General features: G+C 43.9%; 1 non-coding gene across 1 annotated transcript; it reads right to left on the bottom strand.

The window, feature by feature from the left end:
- Positions 1–3,595: 3,595 nt before the first annotated feature.
- Positions 3,596–3,701, bottom strand: LOC123459024. Its single transcript, XR_006635954.1, has one exon. It is a non-coding gene; the product is annotated as a U6 spliceosomal RNA (small nuclear RNA).
- Positions 3,702–20,153: the final 16,452 nt, after the last annotated feature.

Here is a 20,153-nt window from a genome sequence, read left to right as displayed (position 1 = left end):
TCTCTCTCTCCCTCTATCTGTCTTTCTCTCTGTGTCTGTTGCTCTCAAATAAATAAATAATAATAAAAAAAGAAGTCAGTTTAAGTAAATCATGAATCTTATAAGAATGACTTTGCAGAAAGCTTTGTGCTATTGATTATCTTTTAACAGCTAAAAGGAGATAGGTATGAAATAGCCTAGTTCCTTGTATATACCCTCAAATTCCAGCTATAAAACTGATTTTTACTTGTAAGGTGCTAAAACTCTTTCTGGCTAGACTAAATAGAACAAATAAAAACAATGGTGTGGCATCCCAGAGAGCCCAGCGTGAAGACTGCAGAACAGTAGATCCCACCTCTAGATGTAGAAGTTTCTCTGCCACCCTGGAGCCCAAAGATGCTGCCAGAACTCCGGTCACTCGCTAAGAAGCAGAACTCGGCCCCTCCCCTCACCACATGTTCTGGGCTTTTAGCTCAGTGCTCCACTGTGGGAATCTGATTGACGGGGACTGGGAATCCTGGTGGCCATGGCCTTTTCCCTTGGGCAGACATGTGTGGACTAGAAAGTAGTTCAAAGGTGGCGGAAGGAAAAAAGAAGCATGATGCTCCCATCTAATAGTAATAAACAACTCCAATAAATCACCACCAGACTACAATGACACTAGTGAACCCAAATATCACTTTTACTCCAAAAATAAATGTATTGGAATATTTACCTGTGACTTTTCTATGCAAAAGTAAGCATTTGTTAAGATTCTTTAGAAACAAAGAGAAAACTTTTTCTAAATGTCATTAACAACTAATTTACAAGTTAATATAATTCTTGATTCATACTCAAATGTTGGAAGAAAACTTAATATTCCTTCCCAACCCTTATAATCCTTTGTAACAATTAAGGAAATAAGTCTTATCATTATACATGCCCTGCACATCGCATCTATTTCAAAAAAAATTGGGGGGAGGGCAGTGGAAAGAAATCATCCAACAAGAATCACTGAGATATATGGATGTAGGAAGGCAGTCAGTGAGGTGTCATAAACAGCAAATCCTGTCAAACTAATCTAATTTCACTCTCTAACCAAGACAAGTGAAGAATGTGGAGAGGAAGCAGTAGATGTCATCTATGTTTATTGTGTTGGGGTTTATGATTCTTAGCTTGCATAATGTGGATATCAATAAGGTAAGATAATATCAGCCATCCCATACAGCCATTAATCAGAAGTACAACGTCTGAGAAAACCATCAAAGGAAGCTTTCTAGTGTGACAAGTGGTGTTGCCACAAAATGCCACCAAGAAGATTTACAAACTTTAGTATATTTATTACAGAGTGCAATAAGCCAAAAATCCAATTTAGCACAGAAAAACTGTGCTGTTGCTTGGGTATTTAGACAAAGAAATATGATTGTCATCAGTGAATCCTTTTTGTTTGGAAGTCACACAGTCTCCCAGAGGATTGGTAAAGGCTCCCCTCTGATGAGTCTTTTCCTGAGGTGCCCAGAAACTAGAAAGAAAATGTCTTTCATGAAACCGCTTACTTCCACCCAAGAATTAGATCCACTCTAACTGCTGAATTGCCAGTGATTTCAGCCTGCAGAGTCTGAGTGATATTTTTGCTCCAAAATGACATTGATTCCTCTTGAGCTGTCTGACTCACATGGGCTTCCAAGACCTGTATTTTTCAATATGGGCTGCATCTATGACCCTAGACAATTTACAGCCCCCCTGAGTTCTTTCCAGTCACCTGGGACCAACGTCAGTGTCTATGCATTGGGTATGATGAATATTGATTGTATATGTGTAAAATAATCAGACCAGGTTCTGGCACATATAAATGAAATATATTACAAACCCACATTTCTTCTCCAGAGTCTTTGGAGCCAGAGTGGTAGGAATTCAGAATCACTCTGTTTTTTAAAAAGGGATCAAACAGGGCTGGAGAGATGGCTTAGCGGTTAAGCGCTTGCCTGTGAAGCCTAGGGACCCTGGTTCGGGCTCGGTTCCCCAGGTCCCATGTTAGCCAGATGCACAAGGGGGCGCACGCGTCTGGAGTTCGTTTGCAGAGGCTGGAAGCCCTGGCGCGCCCATTCTCTCTCTCCCTCTATCTGTCTTTCTCTCTGTGTCTATCGCTCTCAAATAAATAAATAAATAATGAACAAAAAAAAATTTTTAAAAAAAGGGATCAAACAGACTAGAGAGATGGCTTAGCAGTTAAGGCACTTGCCTGCAAGGCCAAAGAACCTTGGTTCAATTCCCCAGGACCCATGTTAGCCAGATGCACAAGGTGGCACATGCATCTGGAGCTTGTTGGCAGTGGCTGGAAGCCCTGGCATGCCTATTCTTTCTCTCTCTCTTTTTCTCTCTCTCTCCATCTGTCCCTCTCTCAAGAAAATAAGTAAAAATAATTTTTTTTAAAAAAAAAGATCAAACATATGCAATCCCCCATTAGAATCCAGGATAGCATTTTACAATCAAGTGCATTAGCATTTCTGCAGTAAAAGCTACAAATAGTCACATTAACTGGGGCAAGGGCAGTAATGGACAGATATTAGGGTTCCACAACAAAAGAGTTTGTGCCACACAAAAAAAAAATAAACCTCAGTTTCAAGAGATTCGTGGATTCGGGAATTGCAAATAGGGACATGAGACCAGATGGGGCTTGTCACAGCTTATTTTCTATACCTTTTTCCTAACTCCACTTCTATTCTGCCCCACAGAATCTTCCAGGCCTCTTGGGTTTCTGACCCACTCCCGGTAACATCTGGTGATAGCCATGGTCTAATGTTTGGTAAGTGTTCCTTCCTCAACCATTAACACCAACGTAAATTGCATGCCCCATCCAGCTCTCCGGGCCATGATCTCGCAGAGTGGTCCCATTCCTCCTGCACAGACTCGCTCTGGTCCCCATGCACAGGAGGCAGGCTGGCGCACAGCTGAATGGCCAGGCGTTTCTAGGAAATATGAACATAGCCCTGTCCCACAATCCGGAAGAAAGCAAGTCACCTGGGTGATGAAGCCCAGAACTCATGCATGGCTGGGGGAGTCTTATGAAGACCTCCACATGAAGCCGCAGTGCAGATGCTCTTCAACCTCCAGGAATGTGTCTAAGCATCCCTGGCCTGAGAAGCGTTCCTGAAGCATCCACCAGTTGAGTCTATTTCATTATTGATGCTTATGTTAAAAATATTTTTATTTGGGCCGGAGAGATGGCTTAGCGGTTAAGCGCTTGCCTGTGAAGCCTAAGGACCCCGGTTCAAGGCTCTATTCCCCAGGACCCACGTTGGCCAGATGCACAAGGGGGCGCACGCGTCTGGAGTTCGTTTGCAGTGGCTGGAGGCCCTGGCGCGCCCATTCTTTCTCTCTCTCTCTCTCTCTCTCTCTGCCTCTTTCTCTGTCTGTTGCTCTCAAATAAATAAATTAAAATGAACAAAAAAAATTTTATTTACTTAAAGAGAGACCAACTAGGGCCTCTTGCCTCTGTAAATTGCAGACTCATGCTCCACACTGTGCATCTGGCTTTACGTGGATGCTGGAGAATTGAACCCCAGGCCAACAGACATTGCAAACAAACGCTTTGACTGCTGAGCCATCTCCCCACTTATTGTTTCTTTTTCTGTTTTTAAATATGGAACGCTTCACAAATTTGCATGTCATCCTGGCCCAGGGGTCATGCTAATTTTCTCTGAATCATTCAAGTTTAGTATATGTGCTGCCGAAGCGAGCACCCTACACTTATTGTTATGGGTGTTGTTTTTTTTTTTGTTTCATAATAACAGAAGTGGCCGTTTCTAATTTGGTCCATAGCCAAAGCATTTCAAGATTACCTCTCCCAGCATCTCTTACAGCCCAGTGTGGGATGGCTGAGTGCGGACACAGAATAAGTTCCAACCAATAGCACATTGGAGGGTCAGACACTGGAAAGGCACGGTTCATTCTGCGCCTGCTAAATCTTCCCTTCCCCCTGCTGTGGGAAATGTGCTACACCAACATCTTAACTAGTGAAAAAGCACTTTGATATAGAAATACAGTCTATAAACAATTTTTTGGAGAATAAAGGGTAAGAGGGACATGACCAGATTCATTACACACACAAGTATAAAATCCAGGTCAAGTTCAGCATGTGGATGAAATCAAACCGTGAACCTTAGATGCTAGACATGCTGATTGCTCTCGGCCCTGGGGAGTATGCTAGAACACACACAGATGCGGCCAGTGAAAGAGGCTTTGCTGCTTGGAACAAGGCCAAGTGAGAAAGCAAGACCCACGACCCTGTTGCCATGGATTCCTACCCCTCCCACTAAGGCCACTTGAGTTATGGCCTGGAGACCTGTTAGTGCCCTCCTGAGTCCCTGCACCTCCACTGTCCCAGCACATAGACTAGGTCGTGTGGGGTGAAACTTTACTCCCTTCTCAAAAACTATAAAAGTTTTTTGTAAAGGGGAGGTGGTCTGGAGAGATGGCTTAGCAGTTAAGGCACGTGCCTGCAAAGCCTAAGGACCCATGTTCAACTCTCCAGGTCCCACAGAAGCCAGACCCACAAGGTGATGGAAGCACACAAGGTACCACATGTGCACAAGGAAGCCCTGCCGCACGAATTCTCTCTTCTCTCTCTCTCTCTCATAAAATAATTTTTTAAAAAGAAACTAGTTTTATTCTTCAGAAAACCAAAGTCCACCCCTCCCCTGTTTATGGCTCAACTACCCTGCCACGCTCCCTGGCATGATCCAAAACCGTGATCTCTGGTTTCAGGACACCATCCTGCCGCCTATGGCACGATGTCAATCTCTCTCTTAATAAAGCTCCAATCAAGCCAGGCGTGGTGGCGCACGCCTTTAATCCTAGCACTCAGGAGGCAGAGGTAGGAGGATCGCCATGAGTTCAAGGCCACCCTGAGACTCCATAGTGAATTCCAGGTCAGCCTGGGCCAGAGTGAGACCCTACCTAAGAAAAATAAATAAATAAATAAAAAGTTCTAATCCTGAAAGGGTAATTCAGCTCAGTGCATCTCTCAGCCAACTTTCCCTCTTATCCAGAGTGGGGCATGGAGAGGGGCCACAGGGAGAAAGGTTTCCAGTTTGAATATGTTATGGCTCTGTTATATTTCATTTGGATGACTCTGTTTATTTCATTTAGCACAACAGGGAGTATCACCTTCTCCATCTCCTCTCCTTCAAGTCTCCAGTGCACGCGCCGTGGGTGGACGGACCCCTCCACAAAGGGCCAGACTCAGGCAATATTCCAAGCGCCTCGCCATGTCTCTGAGCCCGTTTAGGCAGAAGAGCAGGGCACCATTAGCTCTGACTACAACTTCAGGCTCCTTCCCTCAAGCTTTTATTTCCCCTACTTCCTGCTTCTGCAAGCCACCCTTCCCTCCAGTGACTCAGACACAAAATCTGCCTGTTTCTGGAGGCACCGATGTCACCTTCCATGGCGCAGAACAGACATTCTCTGCCCTCAACTGGCAACCAGCCAGAGAACCAGGATCCCAAGATTTCCCACACCTGCAGGAAATGTCATGTGAGCCGTTGTGGCCAGGTGACAATTGCTAAATTGGAGGGCCAAGGCGAGCAGGTGATGGGAAGGCGGAAGGAGCAGATTGATTTCACGTGGGCCATGGGAAAGGCTCCCATGGAAATGAGCCAGGGAGCCCCACTCCTTCGGGAGTCTCTCTGGAAACAACCCCTGACTTCACCCACCAGCAGAGGAGGCTCCTCCCAGTGCTACAGCAGGTTTCCTGGAGGGCAAGTCTCCACACCCGAGCTGTATTAGCTCTTCCAGCAGGAAGCTTTGCAGGCAGAGGCCCTGCCCTTGAGGCAGAATCCTTCCACCACTGTCCGTCACTATATACCACCTGGAAGCTACTTTGCAGAAAGAGCAGAGGCAGGCTGGTTCAGCAGCTGAAGGCGCTTGCCTGTGAAGCCTAATGACCGGTATTCGACTCTCCAGACCCCACATGAGCCAGACGCACAAAGGTGAGGCAAGTGCAATGTTGCACATGCCCACTAGGTGGCGCAAGCGTCTGGAGTTTGATTGCAGTGGCTGAGGCCCTGGTGTGCCAATTCTCTCTTTCTCTGTATAAATAAAATAATAAATTTTAAATTTTCTTTTTTTTTAAATAAAAGGAAAGAGTAGAGGCAAATCAGGTTCCCTGGTAAGGAAGCCCAGGGTGGACAAGAGAGGAAATAAACGAGTCTGGTGAGTGAGAAGAGAGAGACAGAAAAAAAAGAGAGCGCTGGTGTGTGAGGAAGTCTCTCTGGGCCAGCTAGATCGCACCACTGCGCCTGCATACTCTCCCAATCTCTAGCCTCCCCCCAGGAAACTTCTGGAACCCCGAGGGGCTCTTGCTTAACTCTAATCCCACACCCCAGTGGGAGGTCATCTCTTTGTCTGTCTGCCTTCTCTGTCTACCCTCATCCATCTATGCCATCTGCCCCTTGGGCAGGGTCCTTTTGGAACTTTGCACGTCAGTTGCAATTTATGATGAGCATGGTATCAACCCACTGGAATGAAAGGCCCTTGGTGCCAGGAACTGATGTGCTGGCCTCCAGGTCCCATGCATGGCTTGGAAGGGACACTCCTGAAATGTGTGTAGAATCGAAAAGAATCTGGTCGGTCTGTCTGCAGATGAGCTCAAGACTATTTTTAAGTAATCAAGGCACCTTCTCTGGAACTGCTTGCAACGTTCAGTGTCCCATTTCATGGAATGACACCTGCTCCTCACCTTGTCCTAAACGTGGTCTGTGCTGTTCTGAAGGTTCCAGAAAACTTACGTCCAGTCATCCAGGCTAAAAAATCCTCAACTTTTTACAATCTACACTTCTCTTATCCCTTAGAAAACCCTGCTCAATGCAACTTTACAATGGTAAACCTTTGGCATCAATCTTCTCATTTCTAGTGATTTATCTTGATGGTGGGATTACACAATTGTACACAGGTAAGGTTAAATACACAAAGATGTTTATAGTAGAGGTTTTACATGGGAGACAACCCATGCATCTATCAACTAGGGTCTAATTCAATTAATTCTGTGCACATAATGGAATGCTAAGCACTTGGCGGGGGAGTCACAGCATTGCATTGCACACTTGTTGAATTGAGTGTTTGTTGAGAGTGCACCATTCAAGACCTAAGCACACACTTTATTAGTTCAAGAAGAAGGCATAAGAAGATGATTTTATACTCACAGCATCCAAGAATGCTGAGATGAAAGAAACTGGGCTAGAGAAATGGCTTAGTGGTTAAGGCACTTGCCTACAAAGCCAAAGGACCCAGCTTCAGTTCCCCAGTACCCACATGAAGCCAGATGCACAAGATGGTGCATGCCTATGGAGTTCGTTTGCTAGACATCATGGAATGCCCATTCTCTCTCTCCTCCTTTCTCTCTCTCCCCATCTCTCTCTTTCTGTGTGTCTTTCTCTCTGTGTCTCTGTGATTGCAAATAAGTATTTTTTTAAAAAAAGAAAGAAACCATGGAGTGGCTTCTTGTTTGTTTGTTTTCAAGGTAGGATCTCACTCTAGCCCAGGCTGGCTTTGAACTCACAGCGACCCTCCTACCCCTGCCTCCAGAGTGCTAGGACTGAAAGAAACTATAGACACCACAGCCTTTTTAAATTCTAAACACTTCACCTGACCAATAATAGAGCTTTCAGCGTGTGTTGATAATGTTGAGAAGAAAAGTAGGTTACAGAACAGCATGAATAATAAGTTGCAGCTTCTGTAAAAATATTATGTGTATGCATATAATGATGCCTGAAGGGACTTTTCATCAAGCATATTTATCTCTGGGAGGTGGACTTTGAATTTAATTTTATTGCCTTTATACTTTTTCCTCTATTGTTTGACATTTTTGTAAATATTTTGCATTATTTTTACATTTTGATAAAAACTGGAGGAACATTTTACATTTTGGCAAAAAGAAGACATTTGAAACAAAGATAGTTTCATCAACTACTAATTGAATAGAAACTGATTCATAGTTCTTTTGGCATTTTGTATGATTTATATGTGTATAAATATATGTAATCATGAATAAATGGCTAGTTGAATGGCTATACTGAACATCACGTTGCACAAAAATGCCCTCCCTTGTTCTCTGAGAAAATATTATTGCTGCCGGGCATGGTGGCGCACGCCTTTAATCCCAGCACTCGGGAGGCAGAGGTAGGAGGATTGCCATGAGTTCAAGGCCACCCTGAGATGACAGAGTTAATTCCAGGTCAGCCTGGACCAGAGTGAGACCCTACCTCGAAAAACCAAAAAAAAAAAAAAAAGAAAATATTATTGCTGACCACCCTAGCATCAGCCAGGTTACTTCTATTTTCAAAGGCTTTAACTCTCAATGCATCATCTGACCTCCAAACTAGATCCACAGCTGATCCCTCAAATGGAAGCCTCTCAGTGCTTCTCAGCCTTTCCAGGTTGGTGCCATTGTTTTCTGGATGGGTGGGTGGATGGATCAATTGATCAACCAAGAATTGATGGATCTACTGATTTGTGGAGTGGATGGGTGGGTGGACGGATTGATGGGCATTGGTGGGTGGATGGATAAATGGATGGATAGGTGGATGGATAGTGGTAGATGAATACAAGAATGGATAGATGATAAGTGAATGGGTGGAGGGGTAGATAAATGGCTGAAGGTATTGATAGATGAATAAATGAGTGAGTGAATAAATAAACAAAGAAATATATCATTAGCATTTTTTTTTTTTACATACAAGAAAGCCAAAAGACAGATGTGGGGCAACATGTCTAAAACGCTACAGTCAGCCAATGATACAAATCAGTACATTGGACATACTATACTACTTGGTCCCCTAATTAGCTCTTTTATATACAAAAGCTTTCCCTAAACTTGTTTCATTCAGGAGTGAAAAACCTCAGGGTTATTTAAAAACACCCTTGGGCTGGAAAGATGGCTTAGCTGTTTAAGGTGCTTGATTGCAAAGCTAGCCAGCCCTGAGGTTCAAGTCCCCAGTATCCATGTAAAGCCAGATACACAAAGTGGCCATGCATCTGGAGTTTGTGGCAAGAGGCTGTGGTGCATCCATTCCCCAAGCAAATAAAATCATGACTGATAAATAAGGGCCATAGTCAAAATACCACATGGCACAGGTTTGACCCAACAAAATACCAACAGCTCCAGCACCAGTTCAGGTTCTTAAAGTCTTCCTGCTGTGCCATGCATTCACCCATGAGCTGCTGGACACAAGTCGCTCATAGGCATCAGAAGTGCAATTGGTAGGCTCAAAGAAGGAGCTATTTACTTCCTGGTATGGAAGCACTGCGTATTCTAACAACTAACCCAGCTACGCAGGTCCAAATACCCTGCTAAAATATCCTCACAACACTGAGAGGTTGCTACGCATATGAGAACCCCACTTCCACTTCTCCACTCAGAGCAGAATCCTTTCAATGCTACTCAAAGCCTGCATCCTGCTAAATCCAATATGCACGAACAAAGGAAATCTGCTAAATATTATATGCCAGAGTGTGGCAATGGCAGGGGTCAGGTGGGTAAATGGGGGTAAGTGAGGGAGAATATGCAATAAATCTTCAAGAAATCCAAGATACACTGCACAGAGAGTTCCTCATCACTAGCTCCACTTCCCTTGAGTGAACATTCTGGAAGGCAGTCACACAGTCCCTGATTCTCAATGTTTTTACAACTGATGGAAGCAGATAAGTGATAAGTGAGCGATTTCAAGTGGAAATTTCTGAGAAGACCAGAACTCTGGGAATTCAAGGGAAAGAGGGTTTATTCCTGGAAGATGAAACCTGGAAATATGTCTGAAGAAAGTAGGTTGGGTCTTCTTCAGGAACAGGTGGCCTTTGTCCTTGGGGAGGAAGGGAAATGTACCCTCAGAGATCAACACAGGCAGGCAACCTGCAGACAGCACTCGTGCCCAGGGCATTTGCCAACAAAATATATGAAATATATATATATGAGGCTTAATACACATCTTGTCACCCCAAACACATCACGCTTTCTCAGATCTCACCTTACTCGTACTGCTTAGGTCTTCCTTCTAGAACATTGTCCCTTGCCCCCACACTCGTGAATTTTATTTCCTAGCTATTATTTACTTACAGCTTGCCAGAGCGTTCTCTAAGAAGAATTTCCTGATTTCTCTACCCAGGCTACGAAAGGAAAAGCTGAGCCCATTATGATTCCTTGTCGCACAAAAGCAGTAGTCAGTCTCTCGTTCACTACTCATCAGCACCCCTAATCTATAAACGTTCTGAAAGAGGAATGTAATCTGATTCACTATTGTGGACCCAGTACCTGGTGAAATACGATCCTCATTACATAGTCAATAAACATTTAATAAGCAATTAGTTAAACTTAAACAAATGTTTGAGCACCTCACTTCCATTCCAGAACTCAGATCCTGGCCCTGACTTAAGCTCTCATATACCAGTATTTCTATGAGATTGCTTTGCAGGGAAAAAGATAGAAATAGACTCCTGTCATCCAGCTTCAACACAAATGAAGAACCAAGACTCTGAGCCACAGGACTAAATCCCCCCAAGGCTATGATGGAGGGCAAAATTTTAGCCCTGGAAGAGCTCTCTAAGCAAGTCTGTGAGGGAGACCAGTGGATATTATATCTGAGAAAGAGCTGGAACGGCATCTACACCCTGAGAGAAATGACCTGGAATCAGGGAATAATGGCCACAGGGAAGAAAAAGAAATTGTAGGCATAGCAGGAGCTTAGTGTGATTATGTAAGGAAAGGACTGTTGTCAGAACGCAAGCATTTAATAGCACTGGAGTCCACTTCCAGAGATGAAAAGAAATCTTGAAATATTAGCAGTGGCTGTCTCTAATGATAATATTAAGTCATTATCAAAGGTCTTACACTTCTACATTCTCCAGATAATCTGCAGAGAATATTTTCTCATCACAATGGGAAAAGTGCCATACAAACACATGATCAGGCCCAAATTGTCTCTCATCTTTCCATGAGCTTTACATCACAAGCCTTCAGCCTCACTCTGAAGGCTTCTGAAGGCAGACCCTCACTCCTGCTCCCACCTCTTGGCTCTGACCACACCCAGAAGCCTTCCTTTAGGAGAAAACTAGGTTACTTGGTTTTTGGTGGCTTCTCCATTCTTCCTCTTCTGGGCCTCTTCTGGATCCTCTGGGCCAGGAAGCAACTAACTTCTGATGTCTGGCTTTACCCACGTCCTGGGCACAGCTTCTGAGTTTCAGAGTAATCTGGTGGGTGAGGCTATTTGGAGGTGTGGCTGAATCAATATGTCTGGTTGCACATGGCTCATGAAGCATCATGTTACTCAGTGCAATCAAAGGTACAGACACAAACTGTCCCCTGAAGAGAGGACCACTAACAGCCACCCCTCTCTAGTGTGTTCCTGGATCGCCCTCAGTGACAGCACAAAGAGAAATGCCTTTGAACCTCAATCAGTCTTCCAAGAATTATGTGATGACAGCATCTCATCTTAATGAAAACTTTGGCTCAAAAGATCTTCCAGTTCTCCCACCATAGGGCTGTTGACAGATTATTTTCTTTTTCTTAAGAGAGAGAGAGAGAGAATTGGTGTGCCAGGGCCTTAGGCACTGAAATTGAACTCCAGACACTCGCACCACCTAGTGGGCATGTGAAACCTTGCAATTGCCTCTGGCTTATGTGGGATCTGGAGAGTCCAACATGGGTCCTTAGACTTTGCAGGCAAGTGCCTTAACTGCTAAACCATCTCTCCAGCCCTGTTAATAGATTTTTAATGAGAATGAAAGTGTTGTTACCTTCTCTGATTAATATGGTAACCACTACATCATGTCACTTTTGGGAAATTAAAATGTGGCTGTGCACTGAGTGAATTTCTATAGTCACATACTGTACAATTATTTTAGACATTGTAAGTCCTAGAAACGATCCAATGGTTTAAACCTATGATCCTCAACCTTTGCAATGGTCAGCCTTTTCCCCACAGTGCTGGGGATTAGACCCAGATTCGACAGCCTTATCCATGATAAATAAGTCTTCTTCCACCGAGCTACATCCCAAGCCTTGTGAAATGAATTTTTAAAAATATTTTATTTATTTATTCACTTGACAGAGAAAGAGGGGGAGACAGAGAGAGAGAATGGGCATGCCAGGGCCTCCAGCCTCTGCAAACAAACTCCAGAAGCATGTGCCCCCTTGTGCATCTGGCTAACCTGGGTCCTTTGGCTTTGCAGCCAAATGCCTTAGCCACTAAGCCATTCCTCCAGCCTGTGAAATAAATTTTTAATTTCAAAGATGCATGCTGACTTTTCTCATTCTTAAAGAAAACATTTAGTGTGTATTAAGAACATTATAATGCCCAAAATTAGAAGAATTTCAATTGTAGGACTGAGGGATGGCTTAGCAGTTAAGGCATTTGCCTGCAAAGCCAAAGGACCCAGTTTCAATTCACCAGGACCCATGTTAGCCAGATGCACAAGGTGGCACATGTGTCTGGAGTTTGTTTGCAGTGGCTGGAGGCCCTGGAATGCCCATTCTCTTTCTGTCGCTTTCTCTCTCTCTCTCACACCCTCTTTCTCTCTGTCAAATAAATAAAATAAAAATAAATTAAATCAAAGAAAAATTTCAATTGCATTTTAATTAAGAAAATTATCAAGATCAAAACTAAAAATGCGATAACACTTTAATTTTATTTTAATTAGGAAAAGCATAATGATATAAGTAGCAAAACTCTCATACTTTTAATTGCACCTTATTAGTTACAGTAGCATCCTGAACTCACTTGTAGTAGACGTAAATGCAGAGTGATTTTGGTCTGCCTTCTGACTTGTCTGCCATTTAAATTCAATCAATCCACATCCAGCAATGACCATTTCCAGGTTAATGTGGATTTCAGTGGCTTTGTCCAACATCTGATTTTAGGGAGATGGAGAGAAAAAATGGGGCCCCTCCCCACATAGTACCCTCCTCAAACCACACAGCAAATAAACTGTGGTATCAGCCTGACAGCAGACCCCAAAAGCCCAAAGAGAAGTCAGAGCTGTGAAGGCCAGGCATCTCACTTTTCTAGGCTGGAGAGATGGCTTAGCGGCTAAGGCGCTTGCTACAAAGCCTACAGACCTATGTTAGACTCTCCTGATCTCTTGTTAGCCAGACACACAAAGGTGAGTCAAGCACAAGGTCACACATGCCCACTAGGTGGCACAAGCATCTGGAGTTCAGTTGCAGTGGCTGAGGCTCTGGCCCACCAATTCTTTCCCCCTTTCTCCCTCCCTGTCTCTCTCTCTCTCCCTCTCTCTCTGTTTCTCTAATAAAAAAAAGTGAAATAAAATCTCACTTTTCTTTCCTTCTATTGTAAATAGAGGAAAATAAAAGAAACAGAAGCTTGTAAATCTAATAAGTGCATGCATGAGTCAGCATGTAAACATGTCTATTGAGGGGGTCAGTGAGGAAACTGAACTAGCTCCATTTGTATTTCAATAACATTTCAATATTCAATAACATTTGAGATTTTTCTAAAACTTTAATTATTTCCCAAGTCTCTGCAGGTTTTTTTTTTAAGTTTTTTGTTTATTTTTATTTATTTATTTGAAAGCGACAGACAGAGAGAGAACGAGAGAGAGAATGGGCGTGCCAGGGCCTCCAGCCACTGCAAATGAACTCCAGATGTGTGCCTGGCTAACGCGGGTCCTGGGGAATCAAGCCTCGAACCGGGGTCCTTATGCTTCACAGGCAAGCGCTTAACTGCTAAGCCATCTCTCCAGCCCAACTCTGCAGGTTTTATTAGCATCTGCAATATTGTTTCAGCATCAGGCAAGCAAACGATGACCATCTCTTTAGAATAAGACAGCTTAGCAGGGTCTTTTCAGGGACAGTAAGTAGGACCGAGGTGTCCTCCTCATTAAAATATCCACCAAGTTCTCCTGGCCCAAGAGAAGGGTCTTGGACTTGCTGATGTCGTTCTCCCCTTGCTAGCTTGCATAGACCCCATTGCTCCGGGATCATGCGCTGAGCTGTTCTGCATCACCGTGGTTAGCAGGAGAAGGTAGAGGGATCAGTGTGAAGGGTTTAGTGTAATCTGACATTCAGGTTTAAAGTCATCACTCTTTGGGTTTCCATAGTACTTCACTTTCTCTTTTGAAAGTCCCTACTACAATCCTGGACCTTTATAAAAATGATTTATTTAGTCGTCTCTATGACACTCATGGACCGCAACCCTAAACCACTAGGACTTAAATTAAGCTCTTTATTCCATCCACAGAATAAATTTAATTGTGAGCATTAAAGGATGTTAGCATGTGTCATGAGCACTCCACCAAGACTGGCTGCTATGAGCGTTCTGGTGTGGCATCCCAGGTAATCCCACATAATATTTATGCCAGCAGTTGCTAATAAACACGTATCTGGAGGTGATGTTCAGTGAACTCCCATATTTGTTCACTGCATGAGTAACAACTTCTCCACTGCCAATAGAAGTTAGGGGCAAGCCCACCATAAACCCAGGGTGTGAGATGATAACAGAATCATAGGGTACGTGCCAGCTGTTGCCTCCGGAAGGGTAAATTTGCCCTGAAATTCTCTGGACTGAAACCAACAGCCTGTTTGCAGAACAGCAGGAAAATTCAAATTGGCTGCACACCCAAGGTGTTGCTGAGCCTGGGTGACAGCTACTGGTCTCCAGAGGAGCCCTGGGTTAGAGGTCACAGGTGTGTGTTCCCGTGCAGTCCATTTCATTGCCCTGAGCCCCTGGATCTCCTTCCTCCTCAAAGGAGATCCAAGGATCACTGCAGACTCTCTGATTCAGTGGACTTGGGAAAACTAGTTAGGCCAACAGAATGATTCGCACAAAATTAAAGCCAGAGAGACCTGGGTTCTAATCTGTAGCTTTAATCAAGTTTCTTCATCCTGAGCATTGGTTTTCTCCTGAGTAAAAGAAGCATGGCTGTTGGGAGGTTCCAAAGAGTAAGTGTCAGGTACAACATAGCCTGGCCTCTGAAGATACTCAGTGAGTGGTGGCTATTACAGTTATTATTGATATCATCATCACCTTTATGCTAAAATAATTAAGTCTCAAAGACAATAAATAGTATGTAGTAAGCGTAACCATTATGAGACATCCAATAGCAATATCAACCCTTCACGAGTCATTTTGCTGAAACTCGTCAACTTCCTTTTCCTGTTTCTTCTCTACTATTGCGTTTCAATATTCCACTGAAATCATTTCATTTCCAAACCTGAAACTTTGTTTCTTTACTAGTAACAACCAATACTGAGGAATTTCACGTACACTAGCTCATGGACTGCGTCATCAGCATCGCAGTTGTCAGCTCCTTCCCGGTCTCCAGCAGCCTGAGCTCGGCGATGCTACGCAGCTTAGCTGAGACCTCAGAGGCCCTTTAACCAGGAAGTCAGGTCAAACCTCCAGACACCAAAGTTCATCCTTATTCCATCTCAGCAGCAACTCCACAGCACACACCTCGACCTTCTCCTCTCCTGCATTGCCCTGACTCCTCTTAAAATAAGCTCCTTTTTAAAGCAATTCATGTTCTCTATATGTGGAATGTGAAACACAGCATGTCTTAAGAGCCCCATCTGAGTCTATCCAGACAGAGGCACACCATCTACTCTTTTTCCTACGAGAGGATTTTTAAAAAAGATTAGATGAAATCTGTTTTATTTTATTTCAATCCTCAGAAAATCCTCAGAAAAGATTTGTCTTATTTCAAATGAATAGAAGCAATGTTTCACTTAGAGATTTTTGGCTTGTGAGAAAATGCTGACTCAAGTGAGGAGATGAAGATAAAGTTAAGGTCTCCTGCTGAATAAAATCAGTAACAATAAAAAACATCAATATTAGGGGCTGGAGAGATGGCTTAGCAGTTAAGCGCTTGCCTGTGAAGCCTAAGGACCCCGGTTCAAGGCTTGATTCTCCAGGACCCACGTTAGCCAGGTGCATAAAGGGGCACATGCATCTGGAGTTCGTTTGCAGTGGCTGGAAGCCCTGGCACGTCCATTCTCTCTCTCTCTCTAAAAAATATCAATGTTGGGCTGGAGAGATGGCTAAGAGGTTCAGATACATGCCTGCAAAGCCAAATGATCTGGGTTCAGTTCCCCAGTACCCACATAAAGCCAGATGCATAAAGTGAAATGACACATGTGTCTGTAATTCACTTTCAGTGGCTGGAAGTCCAGGTACACCCATCCTCGCCCTGTCTCTCCCTCTCTCTCTCTTTCTGCTTGCAAATAAAGGCATACGAATTTTTAAATTAATAGTATCGATGTTGTTTTAGGACTACATCCCATGGAGGATGAGCCTAAGGATGCTTCTTGGCCTAGAGCAATGGCAGCGGGAATGGATGCGGAGGGCCCGGCATCTTCTTGCTAGTGGTCCACCATCCACCGTCCATCATCTCACCACGTACCATCTTTGCCTGGCTGTCCTACCTTTCAGCACCTGTCTTCCATCTCACCCTTCCCCACCTTCTCCCTAGCTGCCATCTCCCCTCTGGCCTGGCCCCCCCGTGTCATTGATCATACGCCTCACTCCCTAGTTCTCTATTCCAATTGCCTCAGAAGTTCTATCCCAGCACTTACAAACTCTTGCTTCAAAGAATAGATTCGAGATTGATGATCAGACATTGATCATCTGATACACCTACTGCTAAGTCACATGGGGTTCAAATGTGCCTGCCTTGGCTAGAGACCTTAATTAGGGTTGTGGGTGAGTTCACAGGCAGTGAACCACAGCAGGTGCCAATGGGGTCACTGCTAATAACCTGGCAAATAGTTCCTTTCCAGATACTGCTATTGATTTCATTTTAGTGGCCATTTTAAAATATTTTATGCTTCCATATGTCCATAAAATCTCAGTTGCTGTGTAATTCCAGAACTGATTATAATGACATCAATCAAAATCACTTCCAAGATGGGCCTAGTGGTACAAGTCTGTAATCCCAGCTACTTGGGAGGCTGAGACAGGAGGATTGCAAGTTAAAGGCCAGACTGGACAACTTAGTGAGACTTTGTCTAGAAGTAAAAGAGAGTAAAGAAGATGGGCTGAAGCGCCACATGTTCTCCCTCATATGTGGATCCTAGCTACAGATGACTGGGCTTCTGCGTGAGAAGGAAAATACATAGTAGCAGAGGCCAGTAAGTTGAAAAGGAGACATAAAGGGAAGAGAAAGGAAGGGAGGAGGGTACTTAATAGGTTGTTATTGTATATATGTAAGTACAATGATTGAGATGGGAGGTAATATGATGGAGAATGGAATTTCAAAGGGGAAAGTTGGGGGGAGGGTATTACCATGGGATATGTTTTTATAACCATGGAAAATGTTAATAAAAATTAAATAAATAAAAAAGAAGATGGGGGCTGGAGAGATGGCTTAGCAGTTAAGCGCTTGCCTGTGAAGCCTAAGGACCCCGGTTTGAGGCTCGGTTCCCCAGGTCCCACGTTAGCCAGATGCACAAGGGGGCACACGCGTCTGGAGTTCGTTTGCAGAGGCTGGAAGCCCTGGTGCGCCCATTCTCTCTCTCTCCCTCTATCTGTCTTTCTCTCTGTGTCTGTTGCTCTCAAATAAATAAATAAATAATTTAAAAAAAGAAGATGGGCTGGAGAGATGGCTTAGTGGTTAAGGCACTTGCCTGCAGACCCAGGTTGGACTCCCCAGGACCCACATAAGCCAGATGCACAAGGGGGCACATGCATTTGGAGTTCATTTGTAGTGGCTGGAGTCCCTGGTGCGCCCATTCTCTCTCTACCTGCCTATTTCTGTATCCCTCCCCTCTCAAATAAATAACTAAAAAAATAAAATGAAAGTAAAAGTTTAAAAAAGAAGAGGGATAGACGTGTATGTAGCTCAGAGGTCGAATGCTTGCCCAGTATGTGTGAGGTCCTAAGTTCAAACCCCAGTACCGCAAAAGATGTCACTGCATAAATGCACAAATTCCTGCTTATATTCCCTGTGTTTTTCAATTGCTACAGCTGACAAACATAGTTATCATTGTCACCAATCAATAAAAGAAAAGTTAGTAATTAAGAGAAATGATTGTTATCAAACCAAGTAATGATGTGTTTGGGCTTTGGATCTCATGTTCTAAATCAACCTCTGAAGAAATGGAAAGCAACCTTTACTTCCATTAACCTTAGCTTTTATACAGCCATGAAGATGAAGATACATTCATATATATATGGGGTGTGTGTGTGTGTGTGTGTGTGTGTGTGTGTGTGTGTACAAGCACATGCACAAGAGTGTAGGCTAGAGGACAACCTTACAAATACCATCCCCTTTTTTTATTTGAAACATGGTCTTTCATTGGCCTGCAGCTCACTATTTATTAGGCCAGTAAACACCAAGGAGCTACCTGTCTCTGACTTCCCAGTGCGGGGATTACAAGAGCATGTCACCTTGCCTGGCTTTTTTTGGCATGGATTCTCAGATAAAAGTCAGATCCTCATGTGCATGCCTTACAAGTACTTTACCGACTGGGTTATCTCCCCAGCCCCAAATGCGGATGTTCTTGTCTCTGAATATGACTTACCAACCTCCTTCAGTCTAGCTTGACTCTCGCGAGCCCTTATCCCAGAACCCAGCTTCTCCCCAACTCATTTCTCTGCCTCACCCAGCAACTTTAGTTATTCCTTCCTCCATAAGCAGCAAGAGAAGCCTTTTAAGCAGTCTCCAACAGTCACCTTCATAATCCCAGGCCCTCACTGTCTGCAGAACATGGAGTGAACTTAGTGTCCTGGATATCCAACTCCATCTACTTCCTGCGTGATCGGTCCAGTCCTGACCCTCACATCCACGTGCACTCCAGCAAGGCTAATTCCCCAAGCTCCCCTCCCCTGTTCCCAGAGCAAGTTCCCATAGTTTGCTTCTCTCCCACCCTGCTTCCCTCCTTACCTAATCCAGCCAGCACTCTACATTTAGCCTACAGATTGACTTAAATCACACTGTCACTGTGTGTGTGTGTTTTTTCTAATCCAGTGACAATATTAAAAGATCTCCGCCAGGGGTGGGGATACACACCTTTAATCTCAGCACTCAGGAGGTAGGAGGATTGCTATGAGTTCAAAGCCATCCTGAGACTACATAATGAATGTCAGGCCAGCCTGGGATAGAGTGAGACCTTACCCTGAAAAACCAAAAAACAAAACAAAACAAAACCCTCTACCTGAGTGTGGAGTCCATACCTGTTATCCCAGCACTTGCGAGGCTACAACAGGAGAACTGCAAGCATGAAGCCATTCTGGGCTACACAACAAAACAATAAACAAAGAAGCTCTCTAACAGAAAAATCAGTACATCATGCTAACAGTCATGTGAGCCTGAGACATGGCTCAGCCTTGTCAGTGGGACACACCGTCTCCAATGAGCTAGAGACACTCACGCCTCGCTGTTGTCCGATGTCCAGCTAGACACCATCACACTTGCCACATGCGTGACTCCTTGCATATTTAAACTTGCAAGCTTTGTTTGTTTGTCTGTCTGTCTGTTTGTTGTTGTCCTTGCCACCATAAAGGTACTTCTAAACAGGCTTTCACTGAAATCTGTGTCCCTCAAATCATGCCTTCTTGTGTTTATGGTGATTTCAAGTTAGAACCCATCTCTTCCTCCTCTGCCTCCTTTACACTCCTTAGCTTGTGCTGTTATCAATGCCACCTAAAAGACTTCACCAACTCAATCTCTCCTACTAGACCATAAGCTATTTAAGGGCCAGGATTCATTCTTATTCAACTTTGTATCTTCCATATTGCTTAATGCCACATCTAACGCCTAGTAAATGTCTAAATAATAATTTTACCTTGAATTTAGTTTAATTAAATTCAGTCACCAATAGAAGCCAACTCATCTGGGACAACATTTTCCACTTCCTCCTACAACGACTTTCTATTACTGCTGATAGCACCAGCTGCTCGCGAAGGGACTTACCATGTGAGAAAACAAACTATTTTCCAAAGTTCTCCTGATTTAAAGTATTTAAAAAAAAATAGGGCTGGAGCTATTGCCCAGTGGTTAAGGCACTTGCCTGCAAAGCCAAAGGACCTAGGTTCGATTCCCCAGGACCCACGTAAGCCAGATGCACAAGGTGGCACATACAGCTGGAGTTCATTTGCAGTGGCTGGAGGCCCTGGTGCACCCATTCTCTCTCTCCCTATCTATCTACCTCATTCTGTCCCCCTTATCTCTCTCTCTCTCAAATAAATAAA

The sequence above is a fragment of the Jaculus jaculus genome, chromosome 2 (assembly GCF_020740685.1).
Source record: "Jaculus jaculus isolate mJacJac1 chromosome 2, mJacJac1.mat.Y.cur, whole genome shotgun sequence".
In the NCBI taxonomy this organism is placed as follows: domain Eukaryota; kingdom Metazoa; phylum Chordata; class Mammalia; order Rodentia; family Dipodidae; genus Jaculus; species Jaculus jaculus.
This window is presented reverse-complemented; position numbering and strand designations above follow the sequence as displayed.